The sequence below is a fragment of the Brassica napus genome, chromosome C8, assembly GCF_020379485.1.
Source record: "Brassica napus cultivar Da-Ae chromosome C8, Da-Ae, whole genome shotgun sequence".
NCBI classification, from domain to species: Eukaryota; Viridiplantae; Streptophyta; class Magnoliopsida; order Brassicales; family Brassicaceae; genus Brassica; species Brassica napus.
The window spans coordinates 2,833,477-2,857,449 of record NC_063451.1 but is presented as its reverse complement, the minus strand read 5'-3'; the positions used below and the strand labels follow the sequence as shown (position 1 = coordinate 2,857,449).

General features: G+C 42.4%; 2 non-coding genes across 2 annotated transcripts; both read right to left on the bottom strand.

Annotated features, from left to right (window-relative positions):
- Positions 1–6,169: 6,169 nt before the first annotated feature.
- LOC125592245 lies at positions 6,170–6,276 on the bottom strand. Its single transcript, XR_007328083.1, has one exon. It is a non-coding gene; the product is annotated as a small nucleolar RNA R71 (small nucleolar RNA).
- Positions 6,277–12,819: 6,543 nt separating this feature from the next.
- On the bottom strand, positions 12,820–12,926 carry LOC125592244. Its single transcript, XR_007328082.1, has one exon. It is a non-coding gene; the product is annotated as a small nucleolar RNA R71 (small nucleolar RNA).
- Between the last annotated feature and the right edge of the window lie 11,047 nt (positions 12,927–23,973).

The window sequence follows — 23,973 nt, the reverse complement described above, 5'->3', positions numbered from 1 at the left end:
GGAAGGGACCCAATTTTCAGTACCAAAACAAGCAAAGACCTTACTACAAGAATCAACAAGGAGGTTACCAAGCCAAGCAGAACTATCCTCAAGCCAACCAATCTCCTCAGACTCAAGGAATTTCTTCTCAAGCTCAAGCTCCAGATTCAAGTGTGGATTCTATGTTCAAGCAACTCTTGGAATTTCAGGCCAGAAATGAGAAGACCAAGATTTATGAGTTCAAGAACATCCATGCAAAGATTGATGGGAACTATGCTGACCTCAACAACAAGTACATGCAACTTGCCTCTCATCTCAGGCTTTGGAGAGTCAAGTTGCTTCTATGCCTTCATCCTCGAAGCAGCCAATGGGGTCTTTACCAGGAAAACTAGAAAAGAACCTCAAGGAGTCTTGCAATGCTGTCTTCTCCACTACTTCTCCAAAGATTGAGCTGAGTTATCATGAGAAAGAGGAGGATGAGATTGAAAGATTAGTATGTGGAACTGAGTTTGGGGAAGTTGAGAGATTTGTTGTAGCCACAGCTGAAGCACAAATTGTGAAAGATGCTGCCACAAAGGTTGAAGCAACGAATCTGCAAAGAGCTGAGCCCAAGGCTGACTACAAGCTGAAAAAGGTTGAGCTAGAGGAAGCAACTAATGTTGTGCTATCACCCTATGATCATCTCCCTTTCCCCCAAAGAGTTCTCACCAAAGCTCAGAAGAAGGTGCTCTCCAAGTTCAGGAAAGATCTAAGTGATGTTGGGGTCAGGCTTCCAGAAATCTCGGGTATGCGTGAAGCTCATGTCCAGATGATGCTCATCAACGACATTCTAGACCACCAAACTGAAGTGGCCGAGCTTTTGGACATCTCAATTCCGAAGATTGATCCACCAATCCCTCCAAAGTCCCTCCCTAAGCTTGAGTCTCAAGGGATGTTCACCTTGCCTTGCTACCTTGGTAAGCTCACTTTTGATGATGCTCTTGTTGATTCTGGTGCAAGTGTGAATGTGATCTCAATGGAGATGATGAAGAGTCTAGGAATTGAGAGCATGGAGCCAAACACATCTTCCATACAGTTTGGAGATTCCTCTTCTACAACTCCTATTGGTCTCATCAAGGATTTCCCTTTAAAAATTGGAGCATGCACCATTCCTATAGACCTTACTGTTCTGAAGATGGCAACTGAGAAGAGAGTCCCATTGATCCTTGGCACTCCATTCCTCACAACAGTGGGAGCTTGCATAGACTTTGCCAACAAGAAGGTCACACTCCTAAATGTGAACAAAGCTGTCTCCTATCCACTACAATCCCCAAAGATGAATGCTGGGTATTGTGGAACAATCACTTGTGGAGCATCCTCCATTGAGAAGACAAAGGCTGAAGGGGTTGGTATTGAGAAAGAAAGTCTTGTTGGAGAGTCCTCTAAAGAGCTGTGTGATGAGCACTTGGAAAGTGCTAAAAAGTTGGAGGTGAGTAGAGCTACAAAGGTTGCTCATGACAAGAAGAAGATTGTGAAAGAACCTCAGCCTCCACCTCTTGATAAGACTCTTCACACTCTCACTCTCCACCCAATGAAGCTTAAAGATGGGGCCATTGAGTACAAAATCAAATGCAAGGGGAGGTCTAAGCCATTCTCAAGTGCAAGGGCCATCATCACTTCACAGCTCCAAGATGATCCAATCAAGCTTCAAGAGCTTCTCTCTCAAGTCCTCACCATCACTCTTGAAGGTGGGAAAGATCCTCCTCTTCATTAGCCAATTGAAAGGAAAGTCAAGCTAGAGACTTAAAACAAGCTCACTTGGGAGGAAGTCCCATGGTATCCTTTGTATATATCTTTATATATCTTTTTCTTGCTTTAGTGTGTTTGAATAAGCTTAGGGACAAGTTTGGGGAAATTCTAAAAAATTCCCAAGGGTCATGTCGAAAATTCCAAGGTGACAACAAGTCCTCCCTCCTCATTTCCCTTCTCTTATGACAGGCAACTTCAAGTAAGTGCATTCTACCTTTGTAAATACTTAGTTATCATGTTCATGTATTTCCCGTAGATCTCTCCTTTGAGCTTATTCTCACACAAGAGACTGTGTGAAGTAAGTTTGGGGGAGAGTCTACTATCTCACATTGTGTTTTGTTTTGTCTACTTGTCATTAAGTCTCATGCATTGCATTGTGAATAATTATTTGCATAGAAAATCCACAAAAATTGAAAAATTTCGAAAATCACAAAAATAAGCATTTAGTTGCATCATTTGCATCTTTAGGATTGAGTCTAGAAGCATTTAGATTGCATTCATGCATTGGGAGAAACCTTGTAAAGAACACATGTCTAGAACTCAATTTGACATCCTAGCTAAACATATCAAGTAGCTTAAGCATCTTTTGAAAAAAAATTTGTAAGCTTCGAGCCTTGAACACTCTTCTTGAAACTTGTTTGCTTGCTTGATGTTGGCATTGTTCTTAAGATCAGCTCCAATCTTAACTTGGCTTGAATGAACTTAATCTCTCTTGCATATGGGCACTTGCATACTTGATCATGGATCTCATACACATTTGGGTTATCTTATTCCATTATGCCAATCTTTGTTAACCCAAATGACACTCCATACCCTACAACCCTAACCATTCTTTGAGACCAAACATTGAATTGCATGAGTGAGGCCTCTTTTGATAGTTTGTCATGTGCAAAATCTTGAGAGTATTGGGAGCGACATGGATTTGTTCTCATCTCTTGCTAGCATAGGGTCATCATTTGAGCTAGCTTCTAGGATGGTGAGTGGGGTCTTTGTTCCTTAAAGGTTTATATCTTTGGTTTGGGAAGTGATAAAGTTGAGATTGATGAACAAAAGATTGTCATGAGAAAGAAAAGCCCTAGGGACCTAGAATAGAAAAATAAGAAAGCTCTTGATTGTATTGTTTGAGACCTTCCCCCTCTAAAAAAAAAAAAAAAAAAAAAGAAAATGGAGAAAAAGAAAAAGAAAAAAAAGAAAGATTCAATAAGATAGTGGGGAAGGGATAATAAAAAGTGTTAGAGCTTAGAAATGTGAAAAGTGAATAAGAGGTCCTTAGTGGTTGAGTCTTAAGAAAAGAATGTTGTTCATTGGGTGAGTGATGTGAGTGTTTTTCATTTTGGGTTATGGGATAAATGAAATGGGTGTAGAATTTGTAATCACTTAGGAATGGGGTAGAATGATGACAATGAATCTACGTATGCATGAGTTGCTTCTAATCTTAGATAAATTTTGCATAATGATCAAGCTCCTTGTTCTTGAGTGATAACCACCTTGAAATGACAACATTTGAATCCTTCTTTTCATTCATATTAGACCATTGCTTACCTAGCCAAATGATTGAGATCATGTGTCCATTTGTGAGAATTCACCTTGTGTGTGTTTGTGAATCAATGTGAGAGCTGGTTGAAGAAACTTGTTGGTTGATGAGTATTGCAACTTGAGTAGAGGCATAAGAGTATGGATAGGCCTAGAAAAGCTAGAGTATAACAAGGGAGTTGCTCATGCTATTTGCTATGTTTTATTTAGGATGTCATATTGAAGGCTAGAAAGAGTTTCTTTTGGTTATAAGCTCCCAATTTTAAATATCTTCCTCTTGATTGTTTTTAAAGTTTACTTGTGGACAAGTAAAGGACTAGTGTGGGGGAGTTGATAACTCATGATCTTAATGGTATTTAGCATCTCATTTAACTCATTTTAATCATTCTAGGTTGCATTTAGGTCTTAATATTGCATTTACATGCATAATTGCATAAATAGGGGCTAATGTGCACACTTGAGAAGTTTGTGGAAAAATCGCAAGGTTATACTTGCAAATTACACAGTTTGTGGCCAGTTTGAGAACCATCAAGAGTCGGTGGACAATGCTGCAAATTCAGAGGAAGTCGCTTGGGTTATTTTGCACAATCAAAAGATTCAGGGCCAATTCGAGAGGTCTTTTATGCAACTTTAAGAGTTTGGGGCGAATGTGTAAATAATCAAGATTTCGGGGACCTGTCTTGCAAATATTGAAGAAGTCTCCATTGGAGGAGATCGAGAGCTTGGTTTCAACGCGAACGACGGCGAGGCTGATTCAAACCACGGCAAAGCTCGACGACGACGAGACTCGAGCACCTGAGAGCACGGCTTGGACGGGATCCCGTAGTGGAGCAAGCGACGGAGATGGATACACTGACGCCACAGAGGAAGCTTGGTCGTGGCTTGGAGGAGACGGTGGCGCAGTCACGGCTTGATCAAGGCGAGGAAGAAGAAATCAGGCTCGAGTAGGGCTGTTTGATGGTCGGAGAGGAGAGGCTCGAGTAGAACAGAGACGATGAACCATAACAGAGACGACGAACCATAGTATCCAAGCTCAGGCTACAGCGGGTTGAAGGCTCGCGGGATCGCCTACCCGTGCGTACGGAGAGAGACAGTGTCGACGGTCTGAAGCGGGGAGAAGGACGCGGGGATTCGTACCCGCGCGCGTATTTGTAGCTGCTCGACGCTTCAACTCGGGGTGCTTCACGCGGGTTGTTGCTAGCGACTGCTACCCGGGTCGCGCGATTTTACTTAAGCAATTTTAGATATTTCTTAAGGGTATTTTAGAATTTTTAAAAGAAACCATTAGGTTATCCAAAGATGATATAAATACTTTTGTAATTCTAAACTAAGGATTATCTTATTCTCTATCTAATCACAAAGAACTTTTAGGTGAAAGATCTAATCTTGATCATAAGTTCTTATCTTTGCTTGATTATCTTGCTCTCTAATCATGTTTAACCTTGAATCATCCATGGTTTTGGGGTTATTCATGTCTATTAGTGAGTAGACTAATCTTGGATTCATGGGCTAGGGTGATTAAGGGTGATTAGAGAAGATCTAGGGTGTTTAGTGTTAGATTTACTTGTTTCCTTGCTTGTTGAGGGTTCTCAATGCTACTTTAGTCATGATCATACTAAAATAGATCTCTAGGCATTTTATGCCCACAAGGTGTATGATGAAATGCCTGGACCAACTCTTCAATGCTTTTAGCTTGCTTTACCTAAGAGATTAGTTGCTAAAGGAGTTAAGATTGCTATTAGACTTGTTCTCCATGTTTACTTTAGTAACATTCAACCTAAGAGATTAGATGCTTGAGTTGCTTTACCAAAAGAACATTCATCTAGAGATAAAGTTTGTTTAGGTTAGTGTCTAGGAATAAGGAAAGTGTTTGATTGATACCTTGCCACCCTTAGAATGGATCTACATCACCCAAGATCAAATGCCTAGCCCCATGAGTCCTCTTGCTTCAAATTGAAAAAGAAAGATCATTACTTTATTGCATTAGCTTATTAGTTCTTAGTTCATACCATCTTAAAACCGGATCGCACTTAGCTTAAGCATGAACTTGCATTCCCTTTGCTTTAGAATCACCTAGGATTGGTTCGACAATCTTTTATACTACATTGATTTGATCTTAGACCCTTGAAAAGTCTTGCATCAAATTGGCGCCGTTGCCAAATTCTAAGTTGATTGTGACATTGGGATTTAGTCATTTGCTTGAGACTAAGTCAAATTTTATTTAATTGTGTTATTGCTTCTCTTTGTTCTTCTCCCTTTGCATTTCAGGTGTATGAACACAAGGAGCAGAGGTCCAACAAACCTAGTTCCAAGAGTTGAAGACATTAGAGCACTTGAGAGGGATATAGCAAGACAGAGAAGAGAAGTAGAGCAACATGCTCACTTGCAAAGGTTGGGGTTTGATATGGAGAATTTACCTCAAGATGGTGATGCCCACGGAGGCATTAATCCAAGAGCTGATCCTTTAAGACCACAGCGCCAGCCACAACATCCACAGCGTCAAGCTCGTGCCATTGGAGCCTACGATCAACCTCACATTAATGGTCATAGGTTGGGAATCAGAGCTCCAGCTGTGGAGAACAACAACTTTGAGATCAAGTCAGGGCTGCTCAACACCATAGAGAACAACAAGTATCATGGTCTTGCTGCTGAAGACCCTTTTGATCATTTGTACAAGTTTGATAAGTATTGTGGCTTGTCCAAGACAAATGGTGTTTCTGAAGATGCTTTCAAGTTGAAGTTGTTCCCTTTCTCTTTGGGAGACAAAGCACACCACTGGGAGAAGACTCTTCCAAGTGGCACTGTCACTACTTGGGATGAGTGCAAGAGAGCTTTCCTAGACAAGTTCTTCTCTACTTCAAGGACAGCTAAGATCAGGAACGAAATCTCCGGGTTTCAACAGAAAGGTCTAGAGAGCTTCAGTGAAGCATGGGAGAGGTTCAAGGGCTATTGGTCTCAATGCCCTCATCATGGTTTCAGCAAGGAGAGTTTGCTTAGCACCTTCTATAGAGGAGCTCTACCACAATGCCGAAACAGGCTTGATACTGCCAGCAATAGTTTCTTTTTGGGAAGAACTGAGGAAGAGGCAGAGGAACTGGTAGAGAACATGGCCAAGAGTGACTCAGTCTACAGTGAGGAGCATGATAGGATCAACAGAAGTGATGATCAGCAGACAAAGAAAAAGATCAAGTCCTTGCAAGAGAAGATGGATTTGCTTCTTTCCAACCAAGCTAAACAGGAGCAGATGAACTTTGTGGGTGGTCCTATTCAAGAGCTTCCTCCCAAGGTCAATGAGGTTGATGGTTTGGAAGGTCAAGAAGAGGTATGCTTCATCAACAACAATGGTTCTTGGTACAGGAAGGGACCCAATTTTCAGTACCAAAACAAGCAAAGACCTTACTACAAGAATCAACAAGGAGGTTACCAAGCCAAGCAGAACTATCCTCAAGCCAACCAATCTCCTCAGACTCAAGGAATTTCTTCTCAAGCTCAAGCTCCAGATTCAAGTGTGGATTCTATGTTCAAGCAACTCTTGGAATTTCAGGCCAGAAATGAGAAGACCATGATTTATGAGTTCAAGAACATCCATGCAAAGATTGATGGGAACTATGCTGACCTCAACAACAAGTACATGCAACTTGCCTCTCATCTCAGGCTTTGGAGAGTCAAGTTGCTTCTATGCCTTCATCCTCGAAGCAGCCAATGGGGTCTTTACCAGGAAAACTAGAAAAGAACCTCAAGGAGTCTTGCAATGCTGTCTTCTCCACTACTTCTCCAAAGATTGAGCTGAGTGATCATGAGAAAGAGGAGGATGAGATTGAAAGATTAGTATGTGGAACTGAGTTTGGGGAAGTTGAGAGATTTGTTGTAGCCACAGCTGAAGCACAAATTGTGAAAGATGCTGCCACAAAGGTTGAAGCAACGAATCTGCAAAGAGCTGAGCCCAAGGCTGACTACAAGCTGAAAAAGGTTGAGCTAGAGGAAGCAACTAATGTTGTGCTATCACCCTATGATCATCTCCCTTTCCCCCAAAGAGTTCTCACCAAAGCTCAGAAGAAGGTGCTCTCCAAGTTCAGGAAAGATCTAAGTGATGTTGGGGTCAGGCTTCCAGAAATCTCGGGTATGCGTGAAGCTCATGTCCAGATGATGCTCATCAACGACATTCTAGACCACTCTGAAGTGGCCGAGCTTTTGGACATCTCAATTCCGAAGATTGATCCACCAATCCCTCCAAAGTCCCTCCCTAAGCTTGAGTCTCAAGGGATGTTCACCTTGCCTTGCTACCTTGGTAAGCTCACTTTTGATGATGCTCTTGTTGATTCTGGTGCAAGTGTGAATGTGATCTCAATGGAGATGATGAAGAGTCTAGGAATTGAGAGCATGGAGCCAAACACATCTTCCATACAGTTTGGAGATTCCTCTTCTACAACTCCTATTGGTCTCATCAAGGATTTCCCTTTAAAAATTGGAGCATGCACCATTCCTATAGACCTTACTGTTCTGAAGATGGCAACTGAGAAGAGAGTCCCATTGATCCTTGGCACTCCATTCCTCACAACAGTGGGAGCTTGCATAGACTTTGCCAACAAGAAGGTCACACTCCTAAATGTGAACAAAGCTGTCTCCTATCCACTACAATCCCCAAAGATGAATGCTGGGTATTGTGGAACAATCACTTGTGGAGCATCCTCCATTGAGAAGACAAAGGCTGAAGGGGTTGGTATTGAGAAAGAAAGTCTTGTTGGAGAGTCCTCTAAAGAGCTGTGTGATGAGCACTTGGAAAGTGCTAAAAAGTTGGAGGTGAGTAGAGCTACAAAGGTTGCTCATGACAAGAAGAAGATTGTGAAAGAACCTCAGCCTCCACCTCTTGATAAGACTCTTCACACTCTCACTCTCCACCCAATGAAGCTTAAAGATGGGGCCATTGAGTACAAAATCAAATGCAAGGGGAGGTCTAAGCCATTCTCAAGTGCAAGGGCCATCATCACTTCACAGCTCCAAGATGATCCAATCAAGCTTCAAGAGCTTCTCTCTCAAGTCCTCACCATCACTCTTGAAGGTGGGAAAGATCCTCCTCTTCATTAGCCAATTGAAAGGAAAGTCAAGCTAGAGACTTAAAACAAGCTCACTTGGGAGGAAGTCCCATGGTATCCTTTGTATATATCTTTATATATCTTTTTCTTGCTTTAGTGTGTTTGAATAAGCTTAGGGACAAGTTTGGGGAAATTCTAAAAAATTCCCAAGGGTCATGTCGAAAATTCCAAGGTGACAACAAGTCCTCCCTCCTCATTTCCCTTCTCTTATGACAGGCAACTTCAAGTAAGTGCATTCTACCTTTGTAAATACTTAGTTATCATGTTCATGTATTTCCCGTAGATCTCTCCTTTGAGCTTATTCTCACACAAGAGACTGTGTGAAGTAAGTTTGGGGGAGAGTCTACTATCTCACATTGTGTTTTGTTTTGTCTACTTGTCATTAAGTCTCATGCATTGCATTGTGAATAATTATTTGCATAGAAAATCCACAAAAATTGAAAAATTTCGAAAATCACAAAAATAAGCATTTAGTTGCATCATTTGCATCTTTAGGATTGAGTCTAGAAGCATTTAGATTGCATTCATGCATTTGGAGAAACCTTGTAAAGAACACATGTCTAGAACTCAATTTGACATCCTAGCTAAACATATCAAGTAGCTTAAGCATCTTTTGAAAAAAAAATTGTAAGCTTCGAGCCTTGAACACTCTTCTTGAAACTTGTTTGCTTGCTTGATGTTGGCATTGTTCTTAAGATCAGCTCCAATCTTAACTTGGCTTGAATGAACTTAATCTCTCTTGCATATGGGCACTTGCATACTTGATCATGGATCTCATACACATTTGGGTTATCTTATTCCATTATGCCAATCTTTGTTAACCCAAATGACACTCCATACCCTACAACCCTAACCATTCTTTGAGACCAAACATTGAATTGCATGAGTGAGGCCTCTTTTGATAGTTTGTCATGTGCAAAATCTTGAGAGTATTGGGAGCGACATGGATTTGTTCTCATCTCTTGCTAGCATAGGGTCATCATTTGAGCTAGCTTCTAGGATGGTGAGTGGGGTCTTTGTTCCTTAAAGGTTTATATCTTTGGTTTGGGAAGTGATAAAGTTGAGATTGATGAACAAAAGATTGTCATGAGAAAGAAAAGCCCTAGGGACCTAGAATAGAAAAATAAGAAAGCTCTTGATTGTATTGTTTGAGACCTTCCCCCTCTAAAAAAAAAAAAAAAAAAGAAAATGGAGAAAAAGAAAAAGAAAAAAAAGAAAGATTCAATAAGATAGTGGGGAAGGGATAATAAAAAGTGTTAGAGCTTAGAAATGTGAAAAGTGAATAAGAGGTCCTTAGTGGTTGAGTCTTAAGAAAAGAATGTTGTTCATTGGGTGAGTGATGTGAGTGTTTTTCATTTTGGGTTATGGGATAAATGAAATGGGTGTAGAATTTGTAATCACTTAGGAATGGGGTAGAATGATGACAATGAATCTACGTATGCATGAGTTGCTTCTAATCTTAGATAAATTTTGCATAATGATCAAGCTCCTTGTTCTTGAGTGATAACCACCTTGAAATGACAACATTTGAATCCTTCTTTTCATTCATATTAGACCATTGCTTACCTAGCCAAATGATTGAGATCATGTGTCCATTTGTGAGAATTCACCTTGTGTGTGTTTGTGAATCAATGTGAGAGCTGGTTGAAGAAACTTGTTGGTTGATGAGTATTGCAACTTGAGTAGAGGCATAAGAGTATGGATAGGCCTAGAAAAGCTAGAGTATAACAAGGGAGTTGCTCATGCTATTTGCTATGTTTTATTTAGGATGTCATATTGAAGGCTAGAAAGAGTTTCTTTTGGTTATAAGCTCCCAATTTTAAATATCTTCCTCTTGATTGTTTTTAAAGTTTACTTGTGGACAAGTAAAGGACTAGTGTGGGGGAGTTGATAACTCATGATCTTAATGGTATTTAGCATCTCATTTAACTCATTTTAATCATTCTAGGTTGCATTTAGGTCTTAATATTGCATTTACATGCATAATTGCATAAATAGGGGCTAATGTGCACACTTGAGAAGTTTGTGGAAAAATCGCAAGGTTATACTTGCAAATTACACAGTTTGTGGCCAGTTTGAGAACCATCAAGAGTCGGTGGACAATGCTGCAAATTCAGAGGAAGTCGCTTGGGTTATTTTGCACAATCAAAAGATTCAGGGCCAATTCGAGAGGTCTTTTATGCAACTTTAAGAGTTTGGGGCGAATGTGTAAATAATCAAGATTTCGGGGACCTGTCTTGCAAATATTGAAGAAGTCTCCATTGGAGGAGATCGAGAGCTTGGTTTCAACGCGAACGACGGCGAGGCTGATTCAAACCATGGCAAAGCTCGACGACGACGAGACTCGAGCACCTGAGAGCACGGCTTGGACGGGATCCCGTAGTGGAGCAAGCGACGGAGATGGATACACTGACGCCACAGAGGAAGCTTGGTCGTGGCTTGGAGGAGACGGTGGCGCAGTCACGGCTTGATCAAGGCGAGGAAGAAGAAATCAGGCTCGAGTAGGGCTGTTTGATGGTCGGAGAGGAGAGGCTCGAGTAGAACAGAGACGATGAACCATAACAGAGACGACGAACCATAGTATCCAAGCTCAGGCTACAGCGGGTTGAAGGCTCGCGGGATCGCCTACCCGCGCGTACGGAGAGAGACAATGTCGACGGTCTGAAGCGGGGAGAAGGACGCGGGGAGTCGTACCCGCGCGCGTATTTGTAGCTGCTTGACGCTTCAACTTGGGGTGCTTCACGCGGGTTGTTGCTAGCGACTGCTACCCGGGTCGTGCGATTTTACTTAAGCAATTTTAGATATTTCTTAAGGGTATTTTAGACTTTTTAAAGGAAACCATTAGGTTATCCAAAGATGATATAAATACTTTTGTAATTCTAAACTAAGGATTATCTTATTCTCTATCTAATCACAAAGAACTTTTAGGTGAAAGATCTAATCTTGATCATAAGTTCTTATCTTTGCTTGATTATCTTGCTCTCTAATCATGTTTAACCTTAAATCATCCATGGTTTTGTGGTTATTCATGTCTATTAGTGAGTAGACTAATCTTGGATTCATGGGCTATGGTGATTAAGGGTGATTAGAGAAGATCTAGGGTGTTTAGTGTTAGATTTACTTGTTTCCTTGCTTGTTGAGGGTTCTCAATGCTACTTTAGTCATGATCATACTAAAATAGATCTCTAGGCATTTCATGCCCACAAGGTGTATGATGAAATGCCTGAACCAACTCTTCAATGCTTTTAGCTTGCTTTACCTAAGAGATTAGTTGCTAAAGGAGTTAAGATTGCTATTAGACTTGCTCTCCATGTTTGCTTTAGTAACATTCAACCTAAGAGATTAGATGCTTGAGTTGCTTTACCAAAAGAACATTCATCTAGATATAGAGCTTGTTTAGCTTAGTGTCTAGGCATAAGGAAAGTGTTTGATTGATACCTTGCCACCCTTAGAATGGATCTACATCACCCAAGATCAAATGCCTAGCCCCATGAGTCCTCTTGCTTCAAATTGAGAAAGAAATATCATTACTTTATTGCATTAGCTTATTAGTTCTTAGTTCATACCATCTTAAAACCGGATCGCACTTAGCTTAAGCATGAACTTGCATTCCCTTTGCTTTAGAATCACCTAGGATTGGTTCGACAATCTTTTATACTACATTGATTTGATCTTAGACCCTTGAAAAGTATTGCATCAAATTGGCGCCGTTGCCAAATTCTAAGTTGATTGTGACATTGGGATTTAGTCATTTGCTTGAGACTAAGTCAAATTTTATTTAATTGTGTTATTGCTTCTCTTTGTTCTTCTCCCTTTGCATTTCAGGTGTATGAACACAAGGAGCAGAAGTCCAACAAACCTAGTTCCAAGAGTTGAAGACATTAGAGCACTTGAGAGGGAGATAGCAAGACAGAGAAGAGAAGTAGAGCAACAGGCTCACTTGCAAAGGTTGGGGTTTAATATGGAGAATCTACCTCAAGATGGTGATGCCCACGGAGGCATTAATCCAAGAGCTGATCCTTTAAGACCACAGCGCCAGCCACAACATCCATAGCGTCAAGCTCGTGCCATTGGAGCCTACGATCAACCTCACATTAATGGTCATAAGTTGGGAATCAGAGCTCCAGCTGTGGAGAACAACAACTTTGAGATCAAGTCAGGGCTGCTCAACACCATAGAGAACAACAAGTATCATGGTCTTGCTGCTGAAGACCATTTTGATCACTTGTACAAGTTTGATAAGTATTGTGGCTTGTCCAAGACAAATGGTGTTTCTGAAGATGCTTTCAAGTTGAAGTTGTTCCCTTTCTCTTTGGGAGACAAAGCACACCACTGGGAGAAGACTCTTCCAAGTGGCACTGTCACTACTTGGGATGAGTGCAAGAGAGCTTTCCTAGACAAGTTCTTCTCTACTTCAAGGACAGCTAAGATCAGGAACGAAATCTCCGGGTTTCAACAGAAAGGTCTAGAGAGCTTCAGTGAAGCATGGGAGAGGTTCAAGGGCTATTGGTCTCAATGCCCTCATCATGGTTTCAGCAAGGAGAGTTTGCTTAGCACCTTCTATAGAGGAGCTCTACCACAATGCCGAAACAGGCTTGATACTGCCAGCAATAGTTTCTTTTTGGGAAGAACTGAGGAAGAGGCAGAGGAACTGGTAGATAACATGGCCAAGAGTGACTCAGTCTACAGTGAGGAGCATGATAGGATCAACAGAAGTGATGATCAGCAGACAAAGAAAGAGATCAAGTCCTTGAAAGAGAAGATGGATTTGCTTCTTTCCAACCAAGCTAAACAGGAGCAGATGAACTTTGTGGGTGGTCCTATTTAAGAGCTTCCTCCCAAGGTCAATGAGGTTGATGGTTTGGAAGGTCAAGAAGAGGTATGCTTCATCAACTACAATGGTTCTTGGTACAGGAAGGGACCCAATTTTCAGTACCAAAACAAGCAAAGACCTTACTACAAGAATCAACAAGGAGGTTACCAAGCCAAGCAGAACTATCCTCAAGCCAACCAATCTCCTCAGACTCAAGGAATTTCTTCTCAAGCTCAAGCTCCAGATTCAAGTGTGGATTCTATGTTCAAGCAACTCTTGGAATTTCAGGCCAGAAATGAGAAGACCATGATTTATGAGTTCAAGAACATCCATGCAAAGATTGATGGGAACTATGCTGACCTCAACAACAAGTACATGCAACTTGCCTCTCATCTCAAGGCTTTGGAGAGTCAAGTTGCTTCTATGCCTTCATCCTCGAAGCAGCCAATGGGGTCTTTACCAGGAAAACTAGAAAAGAACCTCAAGGAGTCTTGCAATGCTGTCTTCTCCACTACTTCTCCAAAGATTGAGCTGAGTGATCATGAGAAAGAGGAGGATGAGATTGAAAGATTAGTATGTGGAACTGAGTTTGGGGAAGTTGAGAGATTTGTTGTAGCCACAGCTGAAGCACAAATTGTGAAAGATGCTGCCACAAAGGTTGAAGCAACAAATCTGCAGAGAGCTGAGCCCAAGGCTGACTACAAGCTGAAAAAGGTTGAGCTAGAGGAAGCAACTAATGTTGTGCTATCACCCTATGATCATCTCCCTTTCCCCCAAAGAGTTCTCACCAAAGCTCAGAAAAAGGTGCTCTCCAAGTTCAGGAAAGATCTTAGTGATGTTGGGGTCAGGCTTCCAGAAATCTCGGGTATGCGTGAAGCTCATGTCCAGATGATGCTCATTAATGACATTCTAGACCACCAAACTGAAGTGGCCGAGCTTTTGGACATCTCCATTCCGAAGATTGATCCACCAATCCCTCCAAAGTCCCTCCCTAAGCTTGAGTCTCAAGGGATGTTCACCTTGCCTTGCTACCTTGGTAAGCTCACTTTTGATGATGCTCTTGTTGATTCTGGTGCAAGTGTGAATGTGATCTCAATGGAGATGATGAAGAGTCTAGGGATTGAGAGCATGGAGCCAAACACATCTTCCATACAGTTTGGAGATTCCTCTTCTACAACTCCTATTGGTCTCATCAAGGATTTCCCTTTGAAAATTGGAGCATGCACCATTCCTATAGACCTTACTGTTCTGAAGATGGCAACTGAGAAGAGAGTCTCATTGATCCTTGGCACTCCATTCCTCACAACAGTGGGAGCTTGCATAGACTTTGCCAACAAGAAGGTCACACTCCTAAATGTGAACAAAGCTGTCTCCTATCCACTAAAATCCCCAAAGATGAATGCTGGGTATTGTGGAACAATCACTTGTGGAGCATCCTCCATTGAGAAGACAAAGGCTGAAGGGATTGGTATTGAGAAAGAAAGTCTTGTTGGAGAGTCCTCTAAAGAGCTGTGTGATGAGCACTTGGAAAGTGCTAAAAAGTTGGAGGTGAGTAGAGCTACAAAGGTTGCTCATGACAAGAAGAAGATTGTGAAAGAACCTCAGCCTCCACCTCTTGATAAGACTCTTCACACTCTCACTCTCCACCCAATGAAGCTTAAAGATGGGGCCATTGAGTACAAAATCAAATGCAAGGGGAGGTCTAAGCCATTCTCAAGTGCAAGGGCCATCATCACTTCACAGCTCCAAGATGATCCAATCAAGCTTCAAGAGCTTCTCTCTCAAGTCCTCACCATCACTCTTGAAGGTGGGAAAGATCCTCCTCTTCATTAGCCAATTGGAAGGAAATTCAAGCTAGAGACTTAAAACAAGCTCACTTGGGAGGAAGTCCCATGGTATCCTTTGTATATATATTTATATATCGTTTTCTTGCTTTAGTGTGTTTGAATAAGCTTAGGGACAAGTTTGGGGGAATTCTAAAAAATTCCCAAGGGTTATGTCGAAAATTCCAAGGTGACAACAAGTCCTCCCTCCTCATTTCCCTTCTCTTATGACAGGCAACTTCAAGTAAGTGCATTCTACCTTTGTAAATACTTAGTTATCATGTTTATGTATTTCCCGTAGATCTCTCCTTTGAGCTTATTCTCACACAAGAGATTGTGTGAAGTAAGTTTGGGGGAAAGTCTACTATCTCACATTGTGTTTTGTTTTGTCTACTTGTCATTAAGTCTCATGCATTGCATTGTGAATAATTATTTGCATAGAAAATCCACAAAAATTGAAAAATTTCGAAAATCACAAAAATAAGCATTTAGTTGCATCATTTGCATCTTTAGGATTGAGTCTAGAAGCATTTAGATTGCATTCATGCATTGGGAGAAACCTTGTAAAGAACACATGTCTAGAACTCAATTTGACATCCTAGCTAAACATATCAAGTAGCTTAAGCATCTTTTGAAAAAAAACTTGTAAGCTTCGAGCCTTGAAAACTCTTCTTGAAACTTGTTTGCTTGCTTGATGTTGGCATTGTTTTTAAGATCAGCTCCAATCTTAACTTGGCTTGAATGAACTTAATCTCTCTTGCATATGGGCACTTGCATACTTGATCATGGATCTCATACACATTTGGGTTATCTTATTCCATTATGCCAATCTTTGTTAACCCAAATGGCACTCCATACCCTACAACCCTAACCATTCTTTGAGACCAAACATTGAATTGCATGAGTGAGGCCTCTTTTGATAGTTTGTCATGTGCAAAATCTTGAGAGTATTGGGAGCGACATGGATTTGTTCTCATCTCTTGCTAGCATAGGGTCATCATTTGAGCTAGCTTCTAGGATGGTGAGTGGGGTCTTTGTTCCTTAAAGGTTTATATCTTGGGTTTGGGAAGTGATAAAGTTGAGATTGATGAACAAAAGATTGTCATGAGAAAGAAAAGCCCTAGGGACCTAGAATAGAAAAATAAGAAAGCTCTTGATTGTATTGTTTGAGACCTTCCCCCTATAAAAAAAAAAAAAAAAAAAAAAATGGAGAAAAAGAAAAAAAAAAAAAAAGAAAGATTCAATAAGATAGTGGGGAAGGGATAATAAAAAGTGTTAGAGCTTAGAAATGTGAAAAGTGAATAAGAGGTCCTTAGTGGTTGAGTCTTAAGAAAAGAATGTTGTTCATTGGGTGAGTGATGTGAGTGTTTTTCATTTTGGGTTATGGGATAAATGAAATGGGTGTAGAATTTGTAATCACTTAAGAATGGGGTAGAATGATGAGAATGAATCTATGTATGCATGAGTTGCTTCTAATCTTAGATAAATTTTGCATAATGATCAAGCTCCTTGTTCTTGAGTGATAACCACCTTGAAATGACAACATTTGAATCCTTCTTTTCATTCATATTAGACCATTGCTTACCTAGCCAAATGATTGAGATCATGTGTCCATTTGTGAGAATTCACCTTGTGTGTGTTTGTGAATCAATGTGAGAGCTGGTTGAAGAAACTTGTTGGTTGATGAGTATTGCAACTTGAGTCTCATAAGAGTATGGATAGGCCTAGAGAAGCTAGAGTATAACAAGGGAGTTGCTCATGCTATTTGCTATGTTTTATTTAGGATGTCATATTGAAGGCTAGAAAGAGTTTCTTTTGGTTATAAGCTCCCAATTTTAAATATCTTCCTCTTGATTGTTTTTAAAGTTTACTTGTGGACAAGTAAAGGACTAGTGTGGGGGAGTTGATAACTCATGATCTTAATGGTATTTAGCATCTCATTTAGCTTATTTTTATCATTCTAGGTTGCATTTAGGTCTTAATATTGCATTTACATGCATAATTGCATAAATAGGGGCTAATGTGCACACTTGAGAAGTTTGTGGCAAAATCGCAAGGTTATACTTGCAAATTACACAGTTTGTGGCCAGTTTGAGAACCATCAAGAGTCGGTGGACAATGCTGCAAATTCAGAGGAAGTCGCTTGGGTTATTTTGCACAATCAAAAGATTCAGGGCCAATTCGAGAGGTCTTTTATGCAACTTTAAGAGTTTGGGGCGAATGTGTAAATAATCAAGATTCCGGGGACCTTTCTTGTAAATATTGAAGAAGTCTCCATTGGAGGAGATCGAGAGCTTGGTTTCAACGCGAACGACGGCGAGGCTGATTCCAACCACTGCAAAGCTCGACGACGACGAGACTCGAGCACCTGAGAGCACGGCTTGGACGGGATCCCGTAGTGGAGCAAGCGACGGAGATGGAGACACTGACGCCACAGAGGAAGCTTGGTCGTGGCTTGGAGGAGACGGTGGCGCAGTCACGGAGGAAGAAGAAATCAGGCTCGAGTAGGGCTGTTTGATGGTCGGAGAGGAGAGGCTCGACTAGAACAGAGACGATGAACCATAACAGAGACGACGAACCATAGTCTCCAAGCTCAGGCTACAGCGGGTTGAAGGCTCGCGGGATCGCCTACCTGCGCGTACGGAGAGAGACAATGTCGACGGTCTGAAGCGGGGAGAAGGACGCGGGGAGTCGTACCCGCGCGCGTATTTGTAGCTGCTTAACGCTTCAACTTGGGGTGCTTCACGCGGGTTGTTGCTAGCGACTGCTACCCGGGTCGTGCGATTTTACTTAAGCAATTTTAGATATTTCTTAAGGGTATTTTAGACTTTTTAAAGGAAACCATTAGGTTATCCAAAGATGATATAAATACTTTTGTAATTCTAAACTAAGGATTATCTTATTCTCTATCTAATCACAAAGAACTTTTAGGTGAAAGATCTAATCTTGATCATAAGTTCTTATCTTTGCTTGATTATCTTGCTCTCTAATCATGTTTAACCTTGAATCATCCATGGTTTTGGGGTTATTCATGTCTATTAGTGAGTAGACTAATCTTGGATTCATGGGCTAGGGTGATTAAGGGTGATTAGAGAAGATCTAGGGTGTTTAGTGTTAGATTTACTTGTTTCCTTGCTTGTTGAGGGTTCTCAATGCTATTTTAGTCATGATCATACTAAAATAGATCTCTAGGCATTTCATGCCCACAAGGTGTATGATGAAATGCCTGAACCAACTCTTCAATGCTTTTAGCTTGCTTTACCTAAGAGATTAGTTGCTAAAGGAGTTAAGATTGCTATTAGACTTGTTCTCCATGTTTGCTTTAGTAATATTCAACCTAAGAGATTAGATGCTTGAGTTGCTTTACCAAAAGAACATTCATCTAGAGATAGAGCTTGTTTAGCTTAGTGTCTAGGCATAAGGAAAGTGTTTGATTGATACCTTGCCACCCTTAGAATGAATCTACATCACCCAAGATCAAATGCCTAGCCCCATGAGTCCTCTTGCTTCAAATTGAGAAAGAAAGATCATTACTTTATTGCATTAGCTTATTAGTTCTTAGTTCATACCATCTTAAAACCGGATCGCACTTAGCTTAAGCATGAACTTGCATTCCCTTTGCTTTAGAATCACCTAGGATTGGTTCGACAATCTTTTATACTACATTGATTTGATCTTAGATCCTTGAAAAGTCTTGCATCACTGCTTCGAGTCCTAGAAAGAAGAAGAAGAGCAAGAAAGCAAAGAGGAAAGCAACTGACGAGGCTCCTCTCGAAGAGACCGCTTCTCTCGATGAAGCTTCTAGGCGAGGAAGAAAAAGGGAGGAAGGAAGAGGCCTCGCGAAGGGGCTACTTCCTCTGTCGATCAAGACGAGGCGCCAGCAGGAGGACGAGAAGGCGCTGCAGAGGATCTCGTCGAGACAGACCTGGCCGAGGCGGTGCCTGAGGATCGTCCAAAAAAGAAAACGAAGAAGAAGTCTGTTGACGTGGAGCCGCATCCTTCTGCTGTTGAGGCGACTCTCGTCGATGTCGCCATGAGAAGTAGCGTTTCTCCCGTAACCCCTTCGGAGAAGAAGAGAAAGGTCTCAACGCGAGGGAGTGGTTCTGGGAGTGAGCCTGCTGCGAGCGAGAGGTCTGCCCCTGATTCGCCTGCGAGAAAAGGCTCTCGTTCTGAAGGTTCCCTCGCGAAGAGAGGGAGAATCGAGTTCCCCGACCGAGTCCAGTTTTCTTATGACGAGAAAACCCCTTTAATCTTTAATCCCCTTCAGTGCGCAAAACTGACGCGCCAGATTCGCGGTGGGACGAAGGAGTTGCCGCAGATAGAAGACCTTTACTTTAAAGACGAGTATATTGATGCTGCCTTCGCGAGAAAGCGGGTAATGTGCTATTCTCTTATCCTTCTGTCGAATACGTAGCTTAAGTCACTCTGATTAGTTTTATCTCGTTGTTCTGCAGAGTGATGGGAGCATGAACTTTCTCGTCGAGAAGTACGACAACACTCTGAAGTAGACGATGGTCCAATTGGGAGCCTCGCAGAAGCTTGCTCAGGCGAGGTTGAAGGCGATTGAGAGGGTTAGGACCGAGCACAAGAAAGCCAATGATAAGGCTGCTAAAGAGAAAGAAGTTCTTCGAGTAAAGTTCGATGAGCTTGAAGGAAAGCTTAAGTCTGATAGAGCCTCAAAGAAAGAGCTTGCCCGAGAGAAGACTCGCTTGGAGCAAGCTACTACGGCACTCGAGAAGGAGAACGCTGAGCTCCTCGCAGAGAGGGATGCTGCGGTGGAGAAATTAATCAAGGAGAGGCAACGCCTAAAGGATTCGTGGAGCTTAGAAGTTGCTCGCGAGAGGGAAAGGGTCCAGGCTGCTATGACCGACAAGGCGAATCGTTGCTTTGGTCGCGTGCGCGACTACCTTATTCGTCTAGATGCCTTTGGAAAGGCAAAGAATTTATATGGGCAAGCTTCGGGAACGAGAAAATACCTTGAGATGATAAAGGGCGGTGGGACGGAGATCCCGCAAGAGAAGATAGATGTCTTCGTCGAGCAGGAGAAGGTTCATGAGGCTGAGGCTACGAATCTTCGTGTGAATCCGCTGTCAGACAGCGATCTTACTCTCTCTCCGCTATCTCTTCCTTCTCGCTTTGTTGAGGAAAGGTTTCGGGCATCGTTTGATCCGTTTGGGTCGAACGTGGATCTGATCGGGTCGGAGATGGCTTCTCAGCTCATTACCTCCCGCATCTCGTCGAGGAGCCATCTGAAGTGCCGACGGTTGGCATCACGTTGGCCCTGACAGAACACGCTGCAGATCCGGAGAAAGATGCCCTCGAGGAGAGTCCCGAGAAAGATAACCTCGAGGAGAACCCCGAGAAAGGTAACCCCGAGACAGATGGTGTCTTAATCCGAGAAGGAAGGACTGAGAATGTGGGCATTGAAGACCCTGTTCTAGTCTCTGATACTTCCTCTGAGGGATGAGAGGATGAGGAGGAAGAAGGCGATCGAGCTAAGAAGACGCCGTCGCGAGAACCCAACGAGGAAGAGACAACAAGTGATATCGGGAAAGGGAGCTCATCAAGCATCCCGTCCTCTAACGCTGATCTTCTCATTCCTGTTCCTGCTCGAGTGGAGGGCCCGATTGTTTCCGTTGCTGAAGACCCCGAGGATCCTCCTGCTCTGAGTGTGCTGAGCGGGAACGAACAAGATTCCGCTGCTTGACCCTCCGTTGATGTTTGTATTGTTATATTTTTTTTGTGTGTTTCCTGTCGTGATGTATTTGTGGTCCTGTTGGGCCCTTTTGTTGTATGCTTAGACACATTTTTATCTTATCGGCGAGTTGCTATTTTAAGAAAGCTTTAGGTCCATGTGTTGTTTCTTACCTGTATTTGCAATGTTCTAAGTAAGTCTCAATTCACCTGAAAGTTTTGTAGCGTGTTTGCTTAGGAACGATAGGTCCCTGATTCTTAATTTTTGCAAATAGATAACGAAACAAGCCTTTAAGGGACTTTATCAATCCTCGTCGCGTTTCGGTTGAGATAATGTCTATGGACGTTATTCAATTCCGAAAGACGAGAGACCAAGTTTAAGAGAGAAAGGTTCTCTTATCCGTTTTTTCAATGACAGTCGAGTCTTTGGGTAGCTAATCCTTTACTCGTCAGTCGAAAAAAGGTATAGATTTCACTCTTTTTGGTCGGTCAATGCGCCAGAGGCATATGTGACTTGCGAGCGTTGGGTCCTTCAGCTAAGTGTATGATCAGGGCATAGCTGAGTGGTGGGGTGTGAGTGTCCGCGTACTGATACGATGACTATCCTATGACGGGCGAGTTTCATCGATCCTTTGTTGGTCGATTGAGACCAAAACAAAGTTTTTGACTTTGGTGTTGTTACAGCTGGACCGGTTAAGGCTGCCTACGTACCTCAGTTGAGGATCAAGCCATCCGTAGTTCATTTTACCTGAGTAAAAGTGGCTGTTTGAGGCGCATTTACTCGGTTGAGTGGAAGTGACCGCGGAGGTGCATCTACACGGTTTTTTTTTTTTTTTTTTTTTTTTGGGAAGGCGCCTTAGGTTTGTCGTTCCTACGAGTAGAAACAGCGTAAGTGCATTGAGTTCCACGCTCGAGGCACTTCTTCTCCGCGCGATGTTTCAAGCCGGTAGACGCCTGGTTTGACGACTTTGACGATTTTGTATAGTCCTTCCCATCTAGCGCCGAGTTTGCCGGCGTTAAGTTCCTTAGTGTTCTCGAACACTTTGCGCATGACGAGGTCGCCGAGTTCGAGGGGTCTGGCCAAGATTTTTTTGTTGTAGTAGCTCTCTATTTGATGCTGATAGTTTTGGATCCGGAGCAGAGCTTGGTCCCTTCGCTCTTCGATCTCGTCGAGGGCGTCGAGCATCCTCTCCTTCTTGAGTTCTATGTACTGGGGCATCTTCGAACGTCGGAGGTGTGGGAACCGAAATTCGCACTGTCGATTTCCGTTTAAATAAGGAAAGTAGGAAAATCCTAATTTCTCAGAGGTCCCGGATATCTGCTAATACCACACGCCAAGCAATCAGAACACAAGAATAACAACGAAAAAGTATAAGAAATCGAAAAGAGAGCAAAGTAGATCTTATTCCGAATTCGCATTTGAGCGTTGCAACAAGGTAAGAGCCTGGGCCACGAGAGCTGTCGGCGAGATTCCTAGCTCTAAAACCCTAAGACGGCGATAACCTAGCTGAGTCGCAGCTCGAATAACAAAAACAGAAATATGCCTAAATGCTCTAAGTGCTAAGTTTGCTCTGAGAAAAGTCTCTCTCCATGCCTCTCGCCTAGGAATCCTTATATACTGGCTCCTAGGTCGGTTTACGCTTTTCCTCTTCTGCCCTTAAGCCGCCATAGCATAAAAATGGAGATATTCTATTTTTTCCGATCTTCGTAATTATCTTCAAAATTTCGTATTTATCCGCGGAAACTTGACTTTTTTCTTTCCTTGTGAACCAAACGTAAACCGTCATGCGGCTTACGGGCTGTTGGTTAATAAATTGTAAGTTGGGCCTCGAGTCATGTCTTAGGTCCCTTTGGGCCGTCTTCTGACTCGAAGCGTTTATTACGGCTTCTTTCGATAAAGAACGAACTTTCCGCAGATTTTTTGGTAAAGTTTAATCGATAACTTAGAATGGCGGGGAACATGAAATGGGTTCGCTACGGTCTTCGGGAGATAGCATCGAAGGGTAGACGAGAATGCATGGACTAATGTCGTATCGACGTTTTGGAAGAGCTCGTAGCGACCGAGCGGAACACTCGTTCGGTCGCTGTGCAGCGACCCTTTTCGAGCTCTTGTCTGATGTCTCGTGTTTCCTTCGCAAAGCTTTTCGTAAGGAAGAATTTATTTAGAAAAATTATTTGTCGAAGAAGGTTTTTGGTTTACTTCTTCGGGGATTTGGACGTTAACTTCGTCGCAACCGTTTTCGACCCCAACAGTTAGCCCCCCAGCTCGTTAGGATCGTGGATTTCTAGTGAGATCCCAATGTGCGGTATGGCGAGTTCGGACGAGATTAGTGTAATTGGGCGAAGTTCGTGTCCGAAAATCCGCAAGTAAATAGTAATTTCTCATGCCTATAAGAAGGGAGGTAATTTCTTCACAATCTTTACACTTACTCATTCTCATAGATAGGTTTCTTGAAAAATTATTTCTTCTTTCTGTTTCTCTCTATCATTTCCTTCTTGATAAAAAAGAAAAACACGAGATGTCGAGTAAGAAGAGGATTTCGAAGAAAGGGTCCTTGCCCGCGAACATTTCTGAAGAGCTCTGTGTGCCAAAGATGGAATTCGTTTCTCATTCGGTAGACCCGGCCGAGAACAAGGCATGGTGGGTGGCGTGTTATGGTTCGATCACGCCTCTCAAAGAGAAATCGTTCCCGGTCATGAACCGTCGCCCGGTGGAGGAAGGTACACCAAGTAGGAATACTAGCAAATTCCTCGAGGTCATGCGGTCGTTCTACAATATTTTGGATGCGGTGGAGTTCAGGGTTCCTCGTCAAGGAGAGCGCGCTAGTAGTCCCCCAGAGGGTTACTTTACTTGTTACGAAGCATTCGTAGTGCGCTGTCGTTTGTGGTTCCCGATTCCCGAAATTATCGTTCGTGTGCTGGATCGTTTCGGGGTGGCGATAAGCCAACTGAATCCTCTTAGTCCTGATCTTGAGCTATGAGCATGGTCTCTCCCTTACCATCGATCACTTCGAAGCGCTTCTTTGGTTACAGATCATCAAGGATACGGACACGTACAGGCTGGTTCCTCGGAACCTCATGTCAGTGGTTAAGGGGTTTACTTCTAACTTCAACTCGTGGAAGAAGTTTTTCTTCTTTGTTCGTGTAGACGCCGCGTCCGTTGAGGAGAGTTGTATCCCATTGTTCTGGAGGTTGCCGAACGATCGTCCCTTCATCAATCTTCTTGCTCCGTTTCCTGAGGACATTATTG